General features: G+C 42.0%; 2 pseudogenes; one reads left to right on the top strand and one right to left on the bottom strand.

The window, feature by feature from the left end:
• Positions 1-23,085, bottom strand: part of LOC130135889 (glutamine synthetase, chloroplastic-like) — a 44,332-nt pseudogene that overhangs the window by 16,395 nt on the left and 4,852 nt on the right.
• Positions 15,658-18,050, top strand: LOC130135884 (protein FAR1-RELATED SEQUENCE 7-like; annotated as a pseudogene).

The raw sequence follows: 23,085 nt of genomic DNA, 5'->3' as shown, positions 1-23,085 counted from the left end.
ATATATTGCTCAAATAATATATGCCCGCACGTGAATATTTCTTTCCAAGTTGCTCTTCTTCTTTTTTTACTATTTTCCATCAAACGGCCGAAAAGTAATGCCCAAGGAATTATGGGTATCTCCAGTAGATCAATGAGGATATTTTCGGACACGTGCCTAAACGCCCATCACGGTCAAGAATGAATTGTGGGTACTTTGTTCTTCTATTATTGACCAAGTGCACCGAATTAGAAATATAGGCTTTCTTAAAGATCGTTCCTTCGTATCGAGCCTATCACAATTGCCTTTCTGTTTATTCCAAAGGTAAAGATCCGCATGTTTTATATTTTGCGCTTGCCAATATCGTGAACTTCTATGTATATATATTTTAAAATTCCCCCACGTGCAAAAATTCAGCCATAATAATGAACGGGCTTGGCCGAGTTCCCAATCCATGCGGGCTCAATTAAGTTCAGAACTATCCGCCACCGGTCCGATGCAAATGCAGCTACTTAGTAAATGTTCTTAAAACTAAATGTCGTGCAATTTAACTTTAACATTTTTTTTTTCAGGGGCTAAAGTTTAGTCCCTAATTTTGTGTAATTATTTCTAAATAGTGAGCCAAAATTTAAGTGTCAACAGCTGCCCCTCTTTGAAAGTGAGCTCGCAGAGGTTACATTCAAAGACCAAATGATACCTAAATTTTGACAATGCATATGCAATGAATGCTATTTTTTGTGGGAGTATGAGTCCCATTTTGAAATGCAATAAGGAATGATGCATGCCAATAAAAACGTACCTGAAGTTACTTACCTTGTAGGAGTGGTTAAGTAGATTGAAAGGTACATGACAATCCTGATGAAGCCGTCAAGCATCTGGATTTTACCTCATAGACTTGATAGGATCGAAGACTCCCGATAGGACTCCAGTTACTTGGATTTCACCTCAGGAGTTCTGAAAAAGGATATTGTGAGATACCTGGATTTCGCCTCGGTTACTCAGATGAGACACCTGGATTTCTCCTCAGGCACTCGGATGAGAGATATGGTGAGATATCCGGATTTCTCTTCGGATACTCGGATAAGATACCTGGATTTCTCCTCAGGCACTCGGATAAGATATATGATGAGATATCCGGATTTCTCCTCGGATACTCGGATGAGATACCTGGATTTCTCCTCAGGCACTCAATTGAGAAATATGGTGAGATATCCGGATTTCTCCTCGGATACTCGAATGATATACCTGGATTTCTCCTCAAGCACTCGGGTGAAAAATATGATGAGATATCCGAAATTCTCCTCGGATACTCGAATGAGATACCTGGATTTCTCCTCAGGCACTCGGGTGAGATATCCGGATTTCTCCTCGGATACTCGGATGAGACACCTGGATTTCTCCTCAGGCACTCTGGTGAGATATCCGGATTTCTCCTCGGATACTCGAATGAGAAATATGTAGACGTCTGGACGTTGTCGAAGACGCCGAGTGACTGCAACAAAACTGATTAGATATAGAGCCTGTCGATTGCTCGAACAGGTGAAGGAATACCTGGATAAGCATAGGCATCCAAGGGATAGGTATACTTACCTGGTGATATCTCCGACTCTTGAGGGCGTGTCTCCTGCTGGACACGGTTTTAGGCAACATGTAATATGCATTCATGGACAATCAAGAACACATATACTCATGCACTATAAATTCAACCGATTTTCATGCATGATTATTTTGTCAAATCAGCATCACTAAATTTCACTGGGAAAATCATGACAAGACAACCTGTACTCACAAGTGGGTATCCTGAAAATGTTAAATAAGGGACTTTCGGTCCGAAAGGGCTTTCACTCACTCTCATCGAAAAAGGCTGATTTATGAGAATCGTTCTATCTCACTATCATCATGTCGACAAGGGTCTGAGTATTCTCGCAAATAGTACGACCTTACCAATCCGAGAGGTCTTTACTGGGACTGTAATGTGGGCTTGGTCAATGGCTTAGCAAAAGGGGACTCTTCGAGTCGAGGCTATTGAAAAAAAATACTCTGCAATCGTCTCCGGGTTTACAAGTCAAGAACCCTGTAAAATGAGATAGAAATGGACTTGCTCGCACTTCTTCGAGCTAAGCTTATAAACATCTGAAACTCTACGCTGGTTCAAGTGCCTTAATCTGAAGAGACTTTGCAAGGGATGTAACGTAAGGTAGGCTCATGGATTGAGAAATGAATGGATCATTAGGCTCAAAATGTGTATAATTGGGATGAATAAGTTGGTGATCATCTTGGCATTGTCACCGGTCTTCTTCTTCATCCTCAGGCATTGTCATTTCAGTAAATGCTTCATTGAGCTTGAATTCAGCACTTTTCTAAATTTGTAGGACTATGACTATCCCACTAGAGATGATTTTGACACACTTTTTTCATCCTTGGGCATCGGCCTTGCTTTTATCAGGCACACTGCTTTTTTCTTGCCCCCTAGTTTTTTGTTTTTTGTTTTTTGTTTTTTTTTTTTTTTTCATTTTTGACTTTTGACACACACTGTCTACAATGCATATATTGGCCAGCCACCCTTTGACTTGTTTTAACCGAATGATTAACATTTGGACTTTCAGGGTCTTTGTCTTCTATCGGCGCTCCGGATATGCTGCGTGGACAGTGATGGCTTTTACCTTGCCCCAGTGTGGGGGATGATCACCAACTGGGTTTTTATGAAATGAAATTGCAGGCTCAAGTGGGCTATACAATGGATATAAGTGTGTATAGGATAGAGAAAGAAATGCTCTTCGTCATCCTAAGGCACTTGAACTTCGTGTGAATTCATCTGAAAAAGCAACACTCGAAGATTGATGCAAGTGAGAGCAAGACAATCTCTATTCATTTTTCACCTTATAATGCTGACTTACCTCCAGTTTGCCCCGATGTGGGGTGGTTCTTGTCAGGGGTAATTTGAAAGAAATTCACCAAGTGTTTAGGCTCAAAGTGGCAAAACAATGGATAACCTGTGGTGTTTGGGATAGAGAAATGAACCGCCTCTCGTCATTTCGGTTGCCGTACCCTTTGCGAGATAACTCTTTACCTTGCAGACATGGAATTTTTCCACTCAACTCACTGGAGATTAGCGCATGGGACTGTGTATAGGATATGGCTTGCCTTCCATCATTCCAATGTACCTCATTCGACACATTCAATTCATTCCACATGAGTTATCAGATTGTCCAAATAAATTCCCCTTTTGAAGTCGATGATGCAGACCGACAAAATAACCATGCAAAATTTAAAACTAATGCACACATCTTAACTGAAACCATTTATTCATCAGTGAAATGTTTGCAATTCATAATATAAAACCAAACACTTGAAAACTTTTGCTGTAAAATGTTAGATTTTATCAGGGGTAATACATCTTCACAGCATCAGAATTAACAGGAGTGGAGAACTCACGACCATCCATTTCTGCGAGAATCAAGGCACCTCCGGGAAGAACCTTTTTAACCACATATGGACCAATGTAATTTGGGGCAAATTTACCCCCGGGAATAGGAAAGACTGGCAATACCTTCCTTAGGACTAGATCATTTACCTCGAAATGTCTTGGACGCACCTTTTGGTTGAAGGATCTAGCTATCCTCTGCTGATAGGTTTGACCGTGGCAAATGGCTTTCAATCGCTTCTCATCAATTAAGTTCAACTGCTCATGCCTTTGTCGCATCCATTCCGCCTCGGACAACTCCACTTGAGACAAGACTCGCAGGGAAGGGATCTCTACTTCGACGGGCAGGACTGCTTCCATGCCATACACCAAAGAAAAAGGGGTTGCCCCGACAGAGGTTCGGATCGAAGTCCGATATGCCATTAGTGCAAATGGCAACCTTTCATGCCAGTCACGATAGTTTTCAGCTGTTTTGGCCAGGATCTTCTTGATGTTCTTGTTAGCGGCTTCAACTGCTCCATTCATCTGCGGACGATAGGGAGATGAATTTAGGTGCCGGATTTTGAACTCGTTGAACAACTGATCTATGAACTTGTTGTTCAAATTTGTCCCATTGTCGGTGACGATAGCCTCGGGGACACCATAACGAGCGACTATGTCTCGCTTGATGAATCTTACAACGTTCCTTGCAGTGACGTTTGCATAAGATGCCGCCTCAATCCACTTGGAGAAATAATCAATCGCGACCAAGATAAATCGGTGTCCATTTGATGCCTTGGGATTAATTGGGCCAATCACATCGATTCCCCACATTGAAAAGGGCCACGGCTCAAACAACTGATGTAATTCTGTCGGGGGAACATTTATTTTGTCCCCGTGAACCTGACAACGATGACATCTTCGAACATGTTGGATGCAGTCACTTTCAAGACTGAGCCAATAATAACCCAACCTCATGATCTTCTTAGCTAACATGTGGCCATTCATGTGTGGACCACATATTCCCTCATGTAGTTCTTGCATGATTCTAGTAGCTTCAACCGCGTCCACACATCTCAACAGGATCGAATTATAGGATCTTTTGTACAGCTTTTCACCACCGACAAAAAATTTTGAAGCCATTTTCATTATGTACTTCCGTCGCTGGGTGCTTCCCTCAGAAATTCTTGTCTCTGGATGTAACTCATGATATCGTAATACCATGGCTTTTCGTCAGGTTCTTCGGTCACAACCATACAGTAGGCCGGTTTTGTCAGGACTTCGATCTTCAAGGGTTCTACCTCTAGTCCACCCATCACTTGCAGCATGGATGATAACGTGGCTAGTGCGTCAGCGAACTGATTATGAGACCTTGACAAGTACTCAAAAGAGATATCCTCGAATTCCTCTATAATTTCTTCAAGGTATTTATGGTACGGCACTAGTTTGGTGTCTCTCGTCTTCCATTCTCCTACAGTTTGAAGAATAATCAGAGCGGAATCACCAAACACTTTCAACTTGGTTATCCCTATTTCCACTGCGGCTTGGAGTCCGAGGATGCAAGCTTCGTACTCGGCTATGTTGTTGGTACAGGGGAATACCAACTTTGCTGCTACTGGATAATGTTGCCCATCTGGGGATATTAAAACTGCCCCAGTGCCAGAACCAGCCAAGTTTACAGCTCCATCGAAAAACATGGTCCATGCGTCTTCTTTTATTACCAGAATGCGATCTTCTGGAGAATATCTATCATCATCAGGGATTCCAGGATTTTCGGCTAACACATCAGCAATTACTCGGCCTTTAACTGACTTCTGTGGCATCGTCTGGACGTCAAACTCTGAAATTAAAATCTGCCATTTGGCTAACTTCCCTACCAAAGCCGGTTGATCAAGTAAATACTTGATGGGATCGTTCTCAGTCACAAGCAAAGTCTGATGATGTAGTGTATATTGTCGCAGCCTATGGAGCACCCATACTAGTGCAACGCAAGTCTTCTCGGCTTCAGGATAATTCAACTCCGAAACGGTGAACTTCTTACTTAGGTAATAAATGGCTCGCTCTTTTCCATCTTCAGGATTTTTCTGGGCTAGCATCGCACCTAGAGACTCGCTATGAATCGTGAGGTAAAGGATCAAAGGCTGGCCCGACATTGGTGGGACTAGCACTGGTGGTTTCATCAGGTACTGCTTTAGTTCGTTAAACGCTTCCCGACAAACATCGTCCCATTCCACTTGAGCATTCTTCCTTAGAAGTTTGAAGAACGGCTTAGCAGTTTCGGAGAGCTGAGAAATAAAACGGGCTATGTAGTTCAATCTACCCAGGAGGCTTCGTACTTCTTTCACGGTCGATGGAGGTTGTAACTCACATATAGCCTTCACTTTGGAGGGGTCAACTTCAATACCCTTACTGCTTACTATGAACCCGAGTAATTTGCCCGAGGTTACTCCAAACATGCACTTCGTTGGGTTGAGACGAAGCTTAAACTCACGAAGTCTCTCGAATAATTTCTTCAAGGTATCGACGTGACTCTTCCCAGATTGAGACTTGGCGATCATGTCATCGACATAGACCTCGATTTCCTTATGCATCATATCATGGAAAAGCGTCACCATTGCCCGTTGATATGTTGCCCCGGCATTTTTAAGGCCAAAGGGCATGACCTTATAGTGGAATGTCCCCCATGGAGTGATGAACGCCGTTTTCTCCTTATCATCGTCCTTCATTTTTATCTCGATTATAACCCGAGAAACCATCCATGAAGGAAAACGCTCGAACCCAATGATCGTCCACCAAAACGTCTATATGTGGCAATGGGAAATCGTCTTTAGGGCTGGCCTTGTTTAGATCGCGATAGTCGATACAAACCCGAACTCGGCCATCTTTCTTCATGACTGGCACGATATTGGCCACCCAACTGGGGTATCGGGTGACTTCAATAAACCCTACTTTCAAAAGTTTCATGACCTCCTCCTCTATCTTCTTCGAAAGTTCAGGTTTGGTTCTTCGCAGCTTCTGTTTCTTGGGCGGCATGTCCGGATTAGTAGGTAGACTATGCTCCACAATAGAAGGGTCTAAACCCGGCATATCGGTATACGACCATGCAAAGATATCCTGGTAATCCTTCAGCAATTGGACCAGGCGTTTTGCTTCACCTTCGGGAAGGGTTGCCCCTATCTTCACCTCTTTGGGTTCTCCGGAATCACTCAGGTTGATAGTGATAATATGGTCTACCGTCAGGACTTTAGGTCTTTCATGATGCTCTAGATCGCGCTGAAGATCCGAGGAATCTTCGAGTTCGTTGGTGTCATCAAGATCAGGCTCAACGGTACATAATTCATCAGATTGGACCGTTCCCATACCCTCACGTGTCACAAGATTGCCCCTGAAATATAAAGTAGGGGGTTCAGAAGGACAAACAGGGCTAAACAGTGTATTTTTATTTCTTTTGATTTCTTTTGTGACTTTTTTTTTTTCGAAATTCTTTTTAAAAAAAGTTTTAACATGAGGAAACATGAAGAAGCCCAGGCCTCAGAATTCTCCTTGGACTATATTTTTCTTTTATTGGTTGGATATCATCACCGGGCTGGTTTGATGTACCTCAACATGTCCTCAACACGAAAATAACTCGTAATTTCATTGATTATTTCAAAATGAATTACATTTATTGAATGGAAATTGCAATAATCAAATCCTAGAAATGAAAATGGAAAGCAGCGCCCGAAACGGGGTAAGTCCTAAAAAGCAGTAAAAATTCCCACGCAGGGGAGTGTGCGAAAAAGTAAAAGTTTTACTCTTGTGGGCCTGTGCCCATTCCCTCTAACGGTCCTTCCTCGATAGCTCCAATGAAGAAATCATCAAACAGGGCAGTGATTCCATCCATTGCATCATCAGAATCTTCTGTCATTAGAGGTGTTGGATCATCCATACCTCCCCATCCATCCGGGACAATGTCACAGGGGTTAACATAGAAGCTCGGGGGCGCCGAGTATTTCACATAAAAATCGAACTTGCCGCTTGGTTGCCCCAAAGTGTCGATCACCTCTTTCTCTTCATGCATCATTCTTGCAGGGCCCGGAAATGTGGTGCGGATATTGGAAGCAACCTACCATGCCCAAGGTCTCCATTGTTGTGGGTAATTCCATTCGGCTCTTCTTCGGATCGCTGTCTATTATATCCATCTCCTTGACCTCGACCACGTCCACGTCTACGTCCACGTCCCCCATTATTTGTCACGCTTGACCCCCGGTACCCTAACCCAGTAGTGTGGGGCCTCCGAGAGACTTCCACCGGGTGGCGGATACCTTGACCAGTCCTACCAAGGCCTTCACCCGGAGTAAAGCCATGGGACATCATTACTCTTCCAACCATGACTGCAGCATTTGACATCTCAGGAATGGACGGTGATGATCCTCTAGACGCATGTATGGTAGATACGAGCTCGAGCGACTGATAGCTCGATTCTATTTTGCAATCCGGCTCAACATAGGGGATAGCAGTCGCGTGGTAAATTGGGTGCTCTTCTTCACCGTGGACTGTGACTAACTTTCTCTCCACAACGAACTTCACCTTCTGATGTAGACTGGATGGCACAGCTCCGGCAGTATGAATCCATGGACGACCCAACAGAAAATTGAATGCAGTGGGAATATCCATGACTTGAAATAGGATGTTGAACATTGTTGGTCCTATCTGTATGTCAAGGTAGATTTCTCCCATTACTTCTTTCTTCGTTCCGTCAAAGGCTCGCACGGAGGTCTTCGCAGAATTTATCCTAGAAGGATCTATCTCGAGGCGGTGTAAAGTCGCCAAAGGGCAGATGTTCAAGGCTGATCCGTTGTCAATGAGTACCCGGGCTACATGCGAGGCCTTATATTTGACAGAAATGTAAAGTGCCTTGGTATGCCCCCTCCCTTCCAGAGGGAACTCTTCATCTGAAAAGGCTATGAGGTCCTTGAGGAGTATAGAACCCACAAATTCCTCCAATTTGTCATGATCGATCGTCTCGGGCACGTGGACTTCACTTAACACCTTCATCAGGGCCTTTTGATGTTTGACAGACGTTTGGAGGAGTTCAAGCAGAGAGATTTGCGCGGGCATCTTGCGCAATTGTTCAACTATATTGTATTCGCTAGCCTTAATCACAGCTAGAAACTCCTTGGCTTCTTCATCAGTAACAGGTTTTGCAAGTTGGGCATTAGCTTGGCCATAGGTACGCCCAGATCTGGTAACCAAGTCGACATCGAGACTGTAAGACCAAGGGACTGCCTTATCATCACCGTACTCATACGGTTGAGGTATCTCGATCACTATTCCTTCATCAGCTGTAGGCGTGCTTACTACGATCTCTTCATTATCAGACGCGTCTTCGAGCGGAGGCATGTCTTCAAGTAAAGGGTCGAGCTTGTCCTTCCCAGTGTTCAATGTAGCAAACTCCTCCTCCCAATTAATAACCACTTCGGAAATAGTAGAAACGATGCCAGTGTGGTCAGCATAAACGATCATCCCAGCTTCTACCATTCTTGAGATTCTTTCTCTCATGATAGCCAGGGGAAGGAGCTCGTTACTTGGGTAATAACCGGCTTTTACTAACTCACCATAGACGTTGGTGGTATACACCTTGACATTCTTGATTCGACCAGCATCGAAACTAAATATGCCATTCACATTGCCCGTGTGATCAGGGAGCGGGTTGTTCCGAACATTCGGCCCGGCAGTTGGAATGAGAAAGCCTTTGTGTCCGGGAGATCCTGGATTCGATGCTGAGGGTAAAGCGATCGTCGCTTGAATGCCCCACTTCACCCATATGATAATCACATTTCTTAGATGGGTCATAGTTATAGTACTTTTCAGAGTTAGGTCGCTTTGGCTCGGTGGTAAGCAAACCTTTCTTTTGGAGTACTGTCAGTACTTGGGACAATGACCCGGGGAGAGGGGTGAATTGCCTCTTGTTGTTCCTCCTCTGAGAGGGTTGACGGCCAATGTTCTGTTGCTGAGCTTCTGCTACTTGGATTGCTGGGACAAGGTTAGCATTCCGTCGGCCCGTTTGGGTATAAGTCGCATTCACTTCAAGTGCCGGTTCCTTCTCCTTCCTTGCACCAAATCTTTTGATCGAGGAGGACGGCTCCACAAACCACCCATCTTTCAGCCCTATCTCAATCTGTTCACCTATGGGGATGAGTTGATTGAAGTTGTCAGCCGGAGTGGCTACCATCCGATTACGGTACTCGAACGGGAGAGTTTTAATGAACATCCTCTTCAATTCACTGTCTATAGGTTCCGGGACAACCTGAGTGGCTATATTTCTCCATCTGATAGCATAATCTTTGAACGACTCATTCTTTTTCATCTGAGCACGCTCGAGGTCATCGCGGGTGGGAATGATGTCCGTTATGAACCTGTACTGTTTTAGAAATGCTTCACTAGCTTCTTTCCAAGTTTTGAGGCCATTTATCTTCTTCATGAGATACCAGTTCAAAGCAGGACCCGTCAAACTTGCTTGAAAGGCATGGATCATCAGGAGTTCGTTGTCAACATACGAAGTCATCTGTACGTGATAGAGCTGCAGGTGGGCTTTTGGACATGTGGTGCCATTGTACTTGTCAAAATCTGGCATTTTGAACTTCTTTGGGATTTTGATCTGTGAGTACAGGGATAGATCGATCGAAGGTGAATCTTGCGAACCTTCCAGCTGCTTCACTCTTTCTTCAAGTTTGTTGACCCGTTCATCAGGTTTATCCTTGTTGACGATAATCTGAACGGGGTCATCTACTAAATCGGGCAGATCGTCATCTTCCTCACTGTCGGCATTCTTTCCACCTTTATGCTTCGGGGCTGATGCCTCAGGGGATGCAGGAACGGGAGTTAGCCGAAGGACTTTGATCTCAGCGGACATCTGTTGCATTGCGACGAGGACTTGCTTCATCTGGTCCTCAATGCCAACGACACGATCTCGTAAGTCGGTTTGATCGGCCATCCTAGTTCTCGACCGCGTACGAATAGGTGATCGTGATCGGTCCGTAATTACCTAATTTGACGGATAAAACAAGCATACATAAGTGTCAAGAAGAATCAGACGCCGATCCATGACATTGGTCTAACCGCTTTGATTAGAAATGACCTCTTTATTAAAATGACGAAATTTTTTTAACGACTATAACTTGAAATCACTTAAACAAAAATGCAAAAACAAATGACTCAATTCCTAAACAAGTTTAAAGTCTAAAACTGAAATGAGAACATTGATTCAAGCATTTCTATTTGACTTGATCCATAGACATATGGGAGGCGACTTCCTTCTTCAATTGCTCATAAGCTCGAGCTATCTTGGCTGCCTTCTCTTCAGCTTCTTCGGCCTTCCTTTTGAGGCGATTGTTCTCTGAGCGATTGGCGGACTTGAGAGGCACCTTGGGTATCTTCGGGAGCAAATCCTGCGGGATTCTGTGCCGTCGAATGTACTGGGTCGTCGCGAAATAGGACTTCTGCTCTCCCTTTAGTTCTCCTTTGGGCCGAGCTATCTTTAACACACGGCACTTCTTCCACATCTTATTGAGCTGAGCTACGGTCCCTTCGTGGTCTTTATCATCATCGGCGAAGTCGACCCGGAGGAGTTCTGGTTGTAACGCCGGAGGGAGTCCCTGGAGAATTTGGTACTGTCGGGACACTCTGGCAGGGTAGTACTCGATTGCGCCAGTGAAGCCCAAAAGTGGCACCGGTCCAACACCATTACACGTAAGCCGAGCTTCCTCGACCTTGAACCAATTAGCATGCCAATGGAAACCTTGGGGTCTAGCGTTTTTCATGAAAATGACCCATTCGGAATAATGATAATCAGGTGCATTTCCTTGTTTTTCTTTGTAGCTTAAAATGGGATGGCTAGAATCACTAAGCTCGGATATTGTGAGTAAATCGCCACACCCTTTTATGTGAGACAAAAACCAAATTTGCAAAAGTTCGAGGGGGGCATGAAATGTTTTGTCAACATGTTGCTTAAATTTAGTGAGGGAAATGAAAGTCTCGGCTAAAATGGTGTTGACAAAATTCTTTTCAAGACAGATTTGTTGGACCAACCATGCAATTGACGAACTACATGCATTCTTACAGTGGGGAAAAATCACAAACCCGAAAAATGCTAACAAAAATATTCTGCCTTTTTGAAAAGATGTGGCTTTATCAAAACATTGACTAAGGTACGAAAAGGAACATGTCCCACGATTTTCTTTTAAGACTTTTCCCAATTCATCTTTTTCGACACCCAAAAATTCAGACAACATTAAGGTGGAATCGATTCCTAGAGGTGGTGTAACTAATTCCGACCCTAAAGGTTTTCCAATGAGCACGCTATATTCTTCCAATGTCGGGGTGAGCTCGTGCTTACCGAATATAAAGGTAGAGGTCTCGGGACACCAGAAGTGCGCTAATGCTCGAACGAGGCCGGTACGGACTTTGACCTCCAGTAGGGGGAGCAACCTCCCGATGTGGCCCTCAACTAGCTTGCGGTTGGTCGGACTGAGCAGATTCCACCAGGCACGGAGCTCGTCCTTAGGAGCATCAAGAATCCGGATGTCTGCCCCTCCCATAGTGTATAGACCAAGACTCACGACCGACCTAATGTCATGGACCGACCAAAGAAAATACGGAACATAAATAAATTGCGAAATAAAGGTTCAAAAAAAACTTACTTTACCCGATAGGACCATGGCAATCACATAGACATGCGCATGAAATGTGAGGTTCGATTTCTATCTAGACTCTGGCTTGCAAAATGGAGACGCGAGGATTACCGGGCTAAACCAGTCATGGTTGTGGTTAGGCCGGGGTTCCCCTTACTCCGGCTTAGTCAAGGAGCCGACCCGGGTTGCAAAGGGTGCAACCGTGGTGGGAACTCAATGACACCGTGAAAGAACTTTCGGGACCAAGGAGGGCGACCCGTACCACGCGGGTGTGGTCGGGGTGTCCGCTGTCTCGATACCATCCTAAACTGTGCCGCCCGTGTCCAGCGAGTAGTGTGTGCGGTGTAGTGTAAATGCAAGGCATGCACAACATGTTATATCAAACAGCGCTTCGTGCATAAAATAAACCATACATCCAAACACCTCCCTGCAAAACAAGGGTTAACAATCACGCCTCCCCTTATACCTCCCGTTCTGCAAAAACATTTAACACCTAAAATGTTAGGGACGTACCTGGGATCCTCGCTGCCAAACAAAAATATTTTTTGAAAAGAAAAACTGGCCTAAGTCCACTAAGAGTTTTAACTGATTGTTCCCCAGCGGAGTCGCCAAGCTGTCGCGACCTAAAATTTCACTCAGGCTAATGGATTGTTAAGACTAAGCCTAACTCGGGCCCTCCCAAACCCTACCAATTCGCAACTTAGGGTTTAAGTTTTTAACATGCAAAAGTTTTTATGCTCGGAGTCGCCACTAATCAATTTATGGTAGGTTGATTAGAAACCTAAATAAAACATAGGGAGATATGTTTTATTCCTACGAACCAGAGATTCTAAGCCCGGGGACTTGATTACGCTAGATCTGGTCTAACGCCCTTTCGGTACCTTTTCTTTTCAAAAATGTTTTGGCAGGCAGTTTGGATCCATTTCAACTTAGTTACTAACATGTGAGGTGTTCATGCGAGTGCGCAAATCACCAATTTAACACCAAGAAAGCATTAAATAAATTGCAAGTTTGGAAGAATTACTTACCTGGAAGCAACGTAAGCATCTGCATTGTTAGCTAGAAAATCACATTGACACCCTAATATGATTTCTAATTAACAAGCAATTCACTCAATTTCTTTTTTTTGGATTTTCACTTATTTAAATGAAATCTGGCCTATATGCAATGACATGCGAAAATGACATGCGATTAATGCAACCTAGCATGCAAACTATATGTCGTGCGACGACGTGACCTATTTCTAATGACAGGACGAATGATTATTTTTGGTATTTTCTCAATTTAAATTCGGAATAATAAAAATGCCTAAATTAACATGCAAACTATGATGACTTAATCTACCCTAGCATGATTTCTTTTTAGGATGTTTGTTAAAATTCGAAATAATGAAATAACCTGAATAATCTATTAAGATTAGAATATTACTTAATTTAAACTAGGAAATAAATTATCTCAAGTCCTAATTTAAATTAAATAACTACTCTATCTTCTAGATATATTTAGGATTCCTAGACATGCAAAAACTCTAATTCAAATCTAATTAATATTTTTTTTGAATTTTCTGTTTATTTGAAAAAGGAAAGCAATTAAATAAACAAGGATAGCAACCACATTCAAAACGTCCACGCGATCCGCCATATTTGTTTCAAACTCGGATTAGGCACAAAAATCAAACTATCGGTCATATCTATAGGGTTATAGATATCGACGGAAAGCCGATTATTCAAATTTGGAAAGCGGATAAAAATCATTATCGTACCCAAGTGGTTATGGATAGGATAATAATTTTCCGTATCGCCGCGTATCGAACCTTAGGGATAAGGTCGGATAGTCGTCCAGATACGTTGCTAAATTAGGAAGTTTTCCTAATTTTGAGTGTTTTCGAATATTGCGGATATAACACACATTATTCTAAGATATTTAGCAATCCACGCAATATTCACGGAATATTCAAAATATCTGAACTAGGAATCTAAATATTTTGAAAATATACCGGATAGCATTCTTACCTAATTTCGGGATATTCCCAAATTTGAACTCGCGGACCGAGATTGCGGATCGGGATGATGGCGAGTGGACTGACGGCGGCTCGGGGGCAACAAGATGGTGGAGGAGCAAGGACCGGCGGTGAACGATCACTGTGATAACAAGGATGACGGCCTCCGAGCTTGGGGATCACGGGTGAGCCACCAAGTCAGTGTGCAAATCCCTTCGTAAGTCTATTTGTCCAAGCTTCCACTGAAGACTTTGACCACCACTATACTCAAAAGAAATCAAAAGGTGGCGTCTTCTGCATGTGATGACGACGAAGTCATGGGACTCGTGGACAGCTAAGGATCTGCTGAAAACTTGCTGGCTTCGCTTCGAGACTGTGAGAGCATCGTACTGAGAGAGAACGCGGCGTGAACAGCGGCAGCAGGGAGGCGGCGTTGGTGCAGCGGTAGGAGCAGTGGCGGGATCCTCAAGGCCACCCGTCTGGCCGCGAGGGGGACAGCGACTGAACGGCACAGTAGAGCAGCAGCGGCAGGCGGCGTCGTTGTCAGCGCCGGTAGGAGGAAACAGCAGCTCGGACCACCAGATGTAGTGGCAAGGATGGTGTCTCCGGGGTAGCAGTGACACACGGCCACAGGTCTGGCCGTCAGCGGGTGCGACGTCGGTGGAGACACGGTAGTGAGGCAACACGGATGCGGTGGCGGGACAAGTCCACCCGTGATCCTCTCTCTCTCTCTCCGTTCCTCTCTCTCGCTCTCGCTATTTCTCTCCTTGAAAATTGTCCGAACCCCCCTTGTCTCTAATAAGTCTTCTTTTATAAGCAGGGATGACTTGGGCCTTCAGAATAAGGGAGTCAATATTCTTTCCTCTTAGAAATATATTATAATTTTGCTCTTTCCCATTCTTCTTCCACCTATGGACGCGTGAAGCTCCTTGACAGTATACTCTTTCTTGTTTTGAGAAAGATATATTGCTCAAATAATATATGCCCGCACGTGAATATTTCTTTCCAAGTTGCTCTTCTTCTTTTTTTACTATTTTCCATCAAACGGCCGAAAAGTAATGCCCAAGGAATTATGGGTATCTCCAGTAGATCAATGAGGATATTTTCGGACACGTGCCTAAACGCCCATCACGGTCAAGAATGAATTGTGGGTACTTTGTTCTTCTATTATTGACCAAGTGCACCGAATTAGAAATATAGGCTTTCTTAAAGATCGTTCCTTCGTATCGAGCCTATCACAATTGCCTTTCTGTTTATTCCAAAGGTAAAGATCCGCATGTTTTATATTTTGCGCTTGCCAATATCGTGAACTTCTATGTATATATATTTTAAAATTCCCCCACGTGCAAAAATTCAGCCATAATAATGAACGGGCTTGGCCGAGTTCCCAATCCATGCGGGCTCAATTAAGTTCAGAACTATCCGCCACCGGTCCGATGCAAATGCAGCTACTTAGTAAATGTTCTTAAAACTAAATGTCGTGCAATTTAACTTTAACATTTTTTTTTTCAGGGGCTAAAGTTTAGTCCCTAATTTTGTGTAATTATTTCTAAATAGTGAGCCAAAATTTAAGTGTCAACAAACAGTTTTAAAGACTGAGGAATGGTTGGTGCTATATGTGAGAGGGATTTCAATGGGGGTGGGGGAAGAAGAGTTTGAACAGGAGCCATATGTGGGGTTGGAGTTTGATACCGCAGATGATGCTCGTATATTCTAAGGCAATTATGCATCACGAGTGGGTTTTAGAATACGATCTGGTCAATTGTATCGATCGTGAGTTGATGGGTTGGTTTGTAATAGGAGATTTGTGTGCTGGAAAGAAGGGTTTCAGATTAATTCAAGGACAGGATGCCCTGCATCCGTAAGGGTGAAAAAATCTGATTCTGGCAAAGTGGGTCCTTGACCAATTTGCGAAAGATCATAATCATGATCTTGACGCTTGTGAGGAGAATCATCCTGCCAATTCCCGGTGCAAAAGTTCAGCAACTACTGCTAAAGTAGTTGATTTATGCCGTAAGCCATGGATAAAACAGCTTTGATGTTGTTGATAATGGATGCTCATCTTCTTCAAGTATTGTCAGTGCCAAACGCATTAAACCAGGGGCGAATGAAGGACAAGTGAAACTGGAGCCCTATGTGGGTCTAAAGTTTGATTCAGCTAACAAAGCATACCATTATTATGATACATATGCTGGGAATGTGGGAATTAGTTCGTATCGGTCAGTTGTTTCGATCAAAGAATGATGGTTCAATTACTTCTTGGAGATTTGTCTGCTCGAAGGAAGGATTTCAGCATCCTTCTAGGGTTGGGTGTGGTGCATTTATGAGGATTAAGTGGCTTGATAATGGAAGATGGATTGTTGATCGTTATCAACTAGAGCATAACCATGAGCTTGGGATGCAAATGAAAGCCAAGAGAGGTTCAGCTTCTTGAAATTTTTAGATGAGATTAATGAAACATCGGAAAAACTAGACATTGCTAAAAAGCACAATGGGAGCTCATAAAGAAACAGCTTGCGAACAACATAGGAAGTGATTGGTATACCGTGCTTCATAATTACTTTCAGAACCGACAAGCTGAGGACATTGGATTCTTTTATGCTGTTGATGTACAGTTGGGTTGTTGTAGGAGTCTTTTCCAGGTTGATGACAGGTCTAGGTTTTCCTGCAGCCAGTTTGGTGATGCCATCATTTTGATACCTCCTATAAGCAAAACAATTATGTGGTGCCATTTGCTACTTTTGTTGGTGTTAATTACCACAAGCAGTCGGTTCTTCTTGGATGTCCTCTAGTTGCATGATGAATCGAAGGAGTCGTTCATATGGTTGTTTGAGACATGGCTCAAGGCAATGTCAGGGTGCCATCCCAAGTCGATAATAGCTGATCATGATGATTCCATTCTGCAAGTGATTGCACAGGTTTTTCCTTCGAGTCATCATCGATTCTCCATGTGGCAAATTAAGACAAAAGAACGAGAGCATTTGAGTCCACTGAGTAGTGATTGTAAATATGAATATGAGAAGTGCGTTTATCAAAGTCATACAGTTGGTGAATTTGATGCTGCATGGGATGCTCTTCTCAGCAAATATAGCTTGAGGGAAAATTCTTGGCTGAAGAAAATGTATGAAAAGCGTGAAAACCGGGTTCCACTGTGCTTACGTCGAACATCTTTTGCTGGAATTCCCATCGATGGAAGTCTAGATGCCTTTTTTTGACCCATATTTAATTTCTCAAATGCCACTTGAAGAATTTGTTGTGAGATATGAGCAAGGTTTGGAGCAAAGTCGTGGCAATGAAAGGAAAGAAGATTATAACTCATTCAACTTGCAGGCATTTTTTCAGACAAATGAACCGATGGAAGAGCAATGTAGGAGGCTTTATACCCTTTCCGTTTTCAAAGTTTTCCAGAGGGAACTTTTACAAAGCTACAGTTATCTGGGTGCCAAGATTCATGAACAAGGGGCCATCAGTAGATATTTGATCCGTAAGTGCGGCAATGAGAATGAGAAACATATCGTTAGCTTTTGTTCAGCCAATCTCGATGTGAGTTGTGGTTGTCAAATGTTTGAATCAGAGGGTGTATTGTGTAGACATGCTTTGAGATTGTTCCAGATTCTAGATATTAGGGAGCTTCCATCTCGCTACCTCTTGCATAGGTGGACAAGGAGTGCTGAGTATGGCACTGTACGTGATTCTGAATCAGGAGGTAGCTCCCACAAAATTAAGGCAAGATGGTCTGGAGTCTACGTGAAATTGCTGCCAAATATGTAGAGTTTGGTGCCACATCTTTTGAGAAATACAAACTTGTATATGAAATTATGCATGAGGGTGGGAGGAAACTATGCTGGCAGAGGTAAGTTTAGGAAAAATTTGTAGTTTGGAGTGCGTCTGTGGTTTCTTTTCCAGCAGGCCTGACTTTTGTAACTAGAGGGCATCAACTTGTTTTATACAGTATAAAGCTTTCTCAATCAGAAGTGAAATTATGCGGATATGAAAATATGCATTCTGCTCGTTCTTTTTGTTGGTTTCTTTTGTTTATCTCACCTCAGAGGCTAGGGGTAAGGGAGGGGATAGATTGACGAGAGCGAACGAGGAATTGTGCTCAAAATATTCTTCCAATAAAATTGTACCTGAAGTTTCAAAAGGCAAATTTCAACAAACGTCCAGCGGGAGGAAGCCACCACAAGCCCCCTGACTGTTTGTCTTTGAGAAGCTGACGTTATATTTGAAGAACCTTTAGACCTGTGCTCCGGTGTAATTTCCTCCGAGATATACAATCTCTCTCTCTTTGGTGTAACTTTGGCAAAAGGAATGGGAGACATGGATGACTCTAAGTTTTGGTGCAGAAGTTAGCACGAGACACCTGCTTGTCTAACCTTTTAATGAGCTACTCATAGTGAAGTTAATGATATACATGAGTTGTGGTGATTTGCTTTTCAATTTTTCCTCACCCTGAATAATCTTACATGAACATAAAAGGAAAAGTGAGGTTCATCTAATAGAAACGCCCGATTCAACAATCAATTACACTCTACCACCTCAGTTGTGGTTGCAAAAAGTTACTCAGTGGATTTGCTATGTGGCAATGATTTTTCCAGCAATATTTGGAAATGCCATATGACATTCCATGATGTGGCTGATCTCTTGTATCATGTTTCCTATTTCATCTTATTTCTTGACCATACATTTGCTTTCCCTATGCGGCTTTAATAGGACATATCATAGCCGACAAACTTCCATTATTCAACGATGTTGAAATGTTCCACTATATTGGAGTGTGCTGAATATCTCTCCTACTACAATTTAGTTACGAAGAGTAATACTGATGAAGACAATGCAAAATGAAATATCTCACAGAAGTACATCAGAGACTCTCACTTGTATATGTGATACTGGCTCACGAAGCAGCATAATTTGTTTTTTAAGATGCACGAGGAGCTCTTTAATGGATATCTGTCCATTAGCACTTCAATATATGAGAAAACTAGGGCAATCACTGTTGTGCTGGCAGATGCATTTGTCCTTATGGCAGCAACGATGAGCTTCTTCTTGTCATAGCAAGTTAGGCTACTCTCACCAGGAGAAACCATAAGAGAATATTTGGCCGAGGGACCAAGTGGCGTATATAGCTAGCTTAGAGTTGAACTTGCTTGTGGGTAGATAAGTAGCTCAAGACTGCCATTGACATATAGCTTAGACTAATAAGGCTGAAGCTGATGCACAACACCTGAAATGAGACAAGATTCAGAAATGCATGAATTGAGATTTGCCTGATCAAGTGCTTCATAGAGTCCAAGTTCATATCATATATGACAACCTAGAAAATTTTTAGGAACACTGGTATGGTATGATATGTTAACATTGGTTCCTGATGCCTCGACTTGAAACCTGAGCTTGAATATTATTTGAGATCTGAACATGCCTAGTGCTTAGTAAAAATTATAGATCAAGAATAAATCATGATCTCCCCTAGTAAAATTCAAGTTACATTTTCTTTTCAGTTGTATACTCTTAACTTGATACACTTCAACTGAAACTTGCTGAAATCATGCAAAGAGAACATAATTCTCATTATTTTCGTGACTTTTTCTTTCAAGCCGATGTCAGAGTATTTTTTTTTATCAACCTTATTAGAAATTTACCAGCAGTTTCATAAATATATGAACTACAGAAAACTTTGCAGTTTCTTCCCTTAACCGGACTTGGGAATCGTCTGAGAAGTCCAATCCGCGTGTCTTCTGATCTATATTTCCATAGAAACAGCTATCCTACTTCACAAACTTTCTATCTACTAGACACGGCAAGATAGATAAGTTAGCATCAATATCATTGTTAATTATTTGTTCTATTGTTGAATAAGACAATCGAATTGCTTTGAGGAGAAGAGTTAACTTTTAGTTATGTAGAAGCAAAATGTTAGGTATTGCCAAATTGCTGTTTTTATGTATATATTGCACTTTCCATGTGAATGAGAACATTTCTTTGCCTCGCAAAGAAAAAAGATTTGCTGAGTTGGACAGACAAACTTGCGCGACCCCAAAAATTGCGGTCTGTTTATACTTCCCAAAGTTCTCTTGGTGAGACATTGGAAGAGATGAAGCAAACTGGTGCATCTCATGTTTACTGAATCAGAAGTCAATATGCCTTTCATTCAAAAGAAAGTTGAATATGACAAATTGGATGAGTTTAGCATATGATGAAAATTTGGATGAGTTGCGCTAAAATATCTAAGTATATGACCATTTGAACACGGTAAGATGTCCACGATGCTAAAGGGTAATGGTGAACTCAAATCCCGAAACATTGAGACTACTTGCGAATGTAGGATGAAACCAATGTAAAGAAGACTAGGTGTGAGCTTGGACACCTAATTTTCTTTCTCTAGGAAGTATTTACATGAGGATCTTCTCTCAATGTCCTAAATCCAAAGGAAAAGGGGATCACAATCTCTCAGCTTGTAGATGCTCACCGATTTGATTAATGCATTTGGCCTTTTTAAACAACAACTTGCATTTTAGACCGTCAATGCTAGCTTTTGAGCAGAGCTTCAGCCTCATGGGTGGGCTCCCATAAAATTGTAGTTTCAGCAAGTGACGAGGTTATTGGTCCATGTTTGAGGCAGGAGTCTTCCAAGTAACCTGCATATCATTTTAAGCCATTAATTGACTGAGCAAGGAAGGTGAACTTTCTATGTTTTATCTATATTCAGAAATATTTAAGCATTCCATAAAGTTTTTTGAGACACTATAAGAACTGAAATGTCCAAGTCTTAACTTCAATAAAGTTCTGTAAATATCGGATTAGTAAGGACTGATGTAAAGATTTACATTTGTTTAGGAAGCAAAACTGGGGAATGCTTTATGAAAGTTAACGGCTTCTTTCATAGTAACAATCATAGAATCAACTGAGACCAAAAAGAACAATAAGTACTTTCTATGTACTATTTTTTTATGGTAGCTTTTCTTGAATCATACATGAAAGTTAAGGGTCTTTAATTGATACTCAGACAGAGCACAGAAAGGGACTGATGGGGCCATTGTTACAGTACCTTTTCCTTGCTTCTCAAGGTCACCACCCACAAAGAATGAGTAAACACGGTTGGCAAGTCCCTGCATAGCAGAATTCAAATAATTCAGGCATCATAACAATATTTGAGTTCAATTTAATGGGCAATCTTTGAAATTTGACTCGCAGCTGGTGTGCTTCTTCTGAGCATTACCCTAGAAAATATGTCGATGTTGTCTGTTTCATGCTTTCCTGTCAAACTTCTCTCATTTCTTTCTCCGTAGGCGCTAATGTGCTCCTCGTGGCGAAGAGAGAGATTCAGAATTGCCTTCTTTATCATTTCAAAGCCTCCCTCTCACTCATGCTTTTGGTACTATAGAAATCACGGAGAAAAAACACTATTAAAGTCCTTTAATGAAAAGAAAAACTTAATCAAGTCCATGTTATTTTTATGGTGTAACCTGTAGTTAGTGTGGCATCCTGCACCATTCCATTCACCCTTAGAAGGAAGAGAATATTTTTATCGACTTATGGATAATATGTTGCGTAAATGGTGATAAAGAAGTCAGCAACCTCCATTGGCTACGGATCTAACACGAGGACAACACCAGCTTGCTCAGTTATTCTATGCCATATAAGCAACATAAACAATTAAGTATTTGAAACTGTAGGACATGTCTGTATGCACTTAATTCTGTTTGCCGTTAATGACATTCGGTTATTTTCTTGAGCAAGTAATTGTAATTTCTCCTCGAGAAGGTATCTCGAACACCATATATAATCTCCCGCTTCAATTCCCACGCTTGGTCCCTCTTGGTACTCCCATTGCACGATAGAAGCCAGAGTTGATGGCAACAATTTTGTGCTTTGTTTTTTTTTCGTAAAAACAGGCGAGATGGCAATATATCTTATTGTCGCCATTCATACCCTTGATTTGCTGCCCATATCAATGCCAGAACCTCCGATCCTGTCTCATATTTAGACTTACATCAAAACGTTAAACAAGATTTGCTAGTGTAGAAATTGAAATACAAAAAAAAGGTGTCACTTATTGAACGTGCATAAAACATGACATATTTATTCTGATGGTAGATTGAAGAAAAATTCTAACTTCTAATCTCAGTACAGAATAGTTCAAGTATTATTCATCTTTTTGTGCACCGCACTTAAAGGTTTTAGGCATTAGAACATACCAAATGTGATTTGCAACTATCGGATCGGTGTAGGGCATGACGTTCAAGTTAAGAAGACTCTCAAGCCTGTAATAGTAGTGTTCTCAGACTTCAAAGCATACACCCTAAACTTAGAAAAGCTCTTGGTGCTTCCACTCTTCTTCTGTTTTAGCAAGAGAGAAATCCATGTGTTTGCTGTCATGGGACTGTCGCTTTGTGATTCCTTCGTGATCCTCAACTGGCATTGTGTCATTGGTGCCAAAATCTACACCATTTCTGCCTAGTCTAAAAATTAAAGCAGTGTGAGTAATAGACATATCTACTGAACCAAAAATCCTGGAAGCTTAATCTCATGGAAGATAGTTAAACGAAAAGCTCTGTTTGTATAACTTGGCCTTCCGGTATGCATGAGAAATTAGTTTTGAAAAAACAAAAAAATGGACTGGGTACTTAGAAGAAAGGGTCTCTTTAGCAAGTGCTAGCGCCAAAAAGTAGAAAACCACTCTTTGAAGACCAGTTTCAAATAGGAAAAACTTACATTTTGCAGCATAAATAGAGAGTTTTATCAATTGCCCTAAGGACGCTACCACATCCTCCTTTGAAAATAAACTAAAAAAAAACAGTGGAAAAGCTATACTTATCCTTTTAGAACCATTTCAAGGTTATTCTCAGGCCTCATTCCCGAAAGAGAGCTTGAGAACAAGTAAAAAACTGACGGCAGTTACATAGTTGAAGGAAGCATACCGCAGAGTGCAACAGTTTAAGAGATTAATGGAATTCCACCTTACCAAGGATCAATCAGCAAACATGTTATTATGATATTTCATTAGATCTAATGGATGATCAACTCGTGAA

This window comes from Syzygium oleosum, unplaced genomic scaffold, assembly GCF_021117445.2.
Source record: "Syzygium oleosum isolate NSW1041296 unplaced genomic scaffold, Sole_v2.1 Sole_v2.38, whole genome shotgun sequence".
Taxonomy (NCBI): domain Eukaryota; kingdom Viridiplantae; phylum Streptophyta; class Magnoliopsida; order Myrtales; family Myrtaceae; genus Syzygium; species Syzygium oleosum.
Note: the sequence above shows the minus strand (reverse complement) of the source record. Positions and strands in the feature narration are given on the sequence as shown.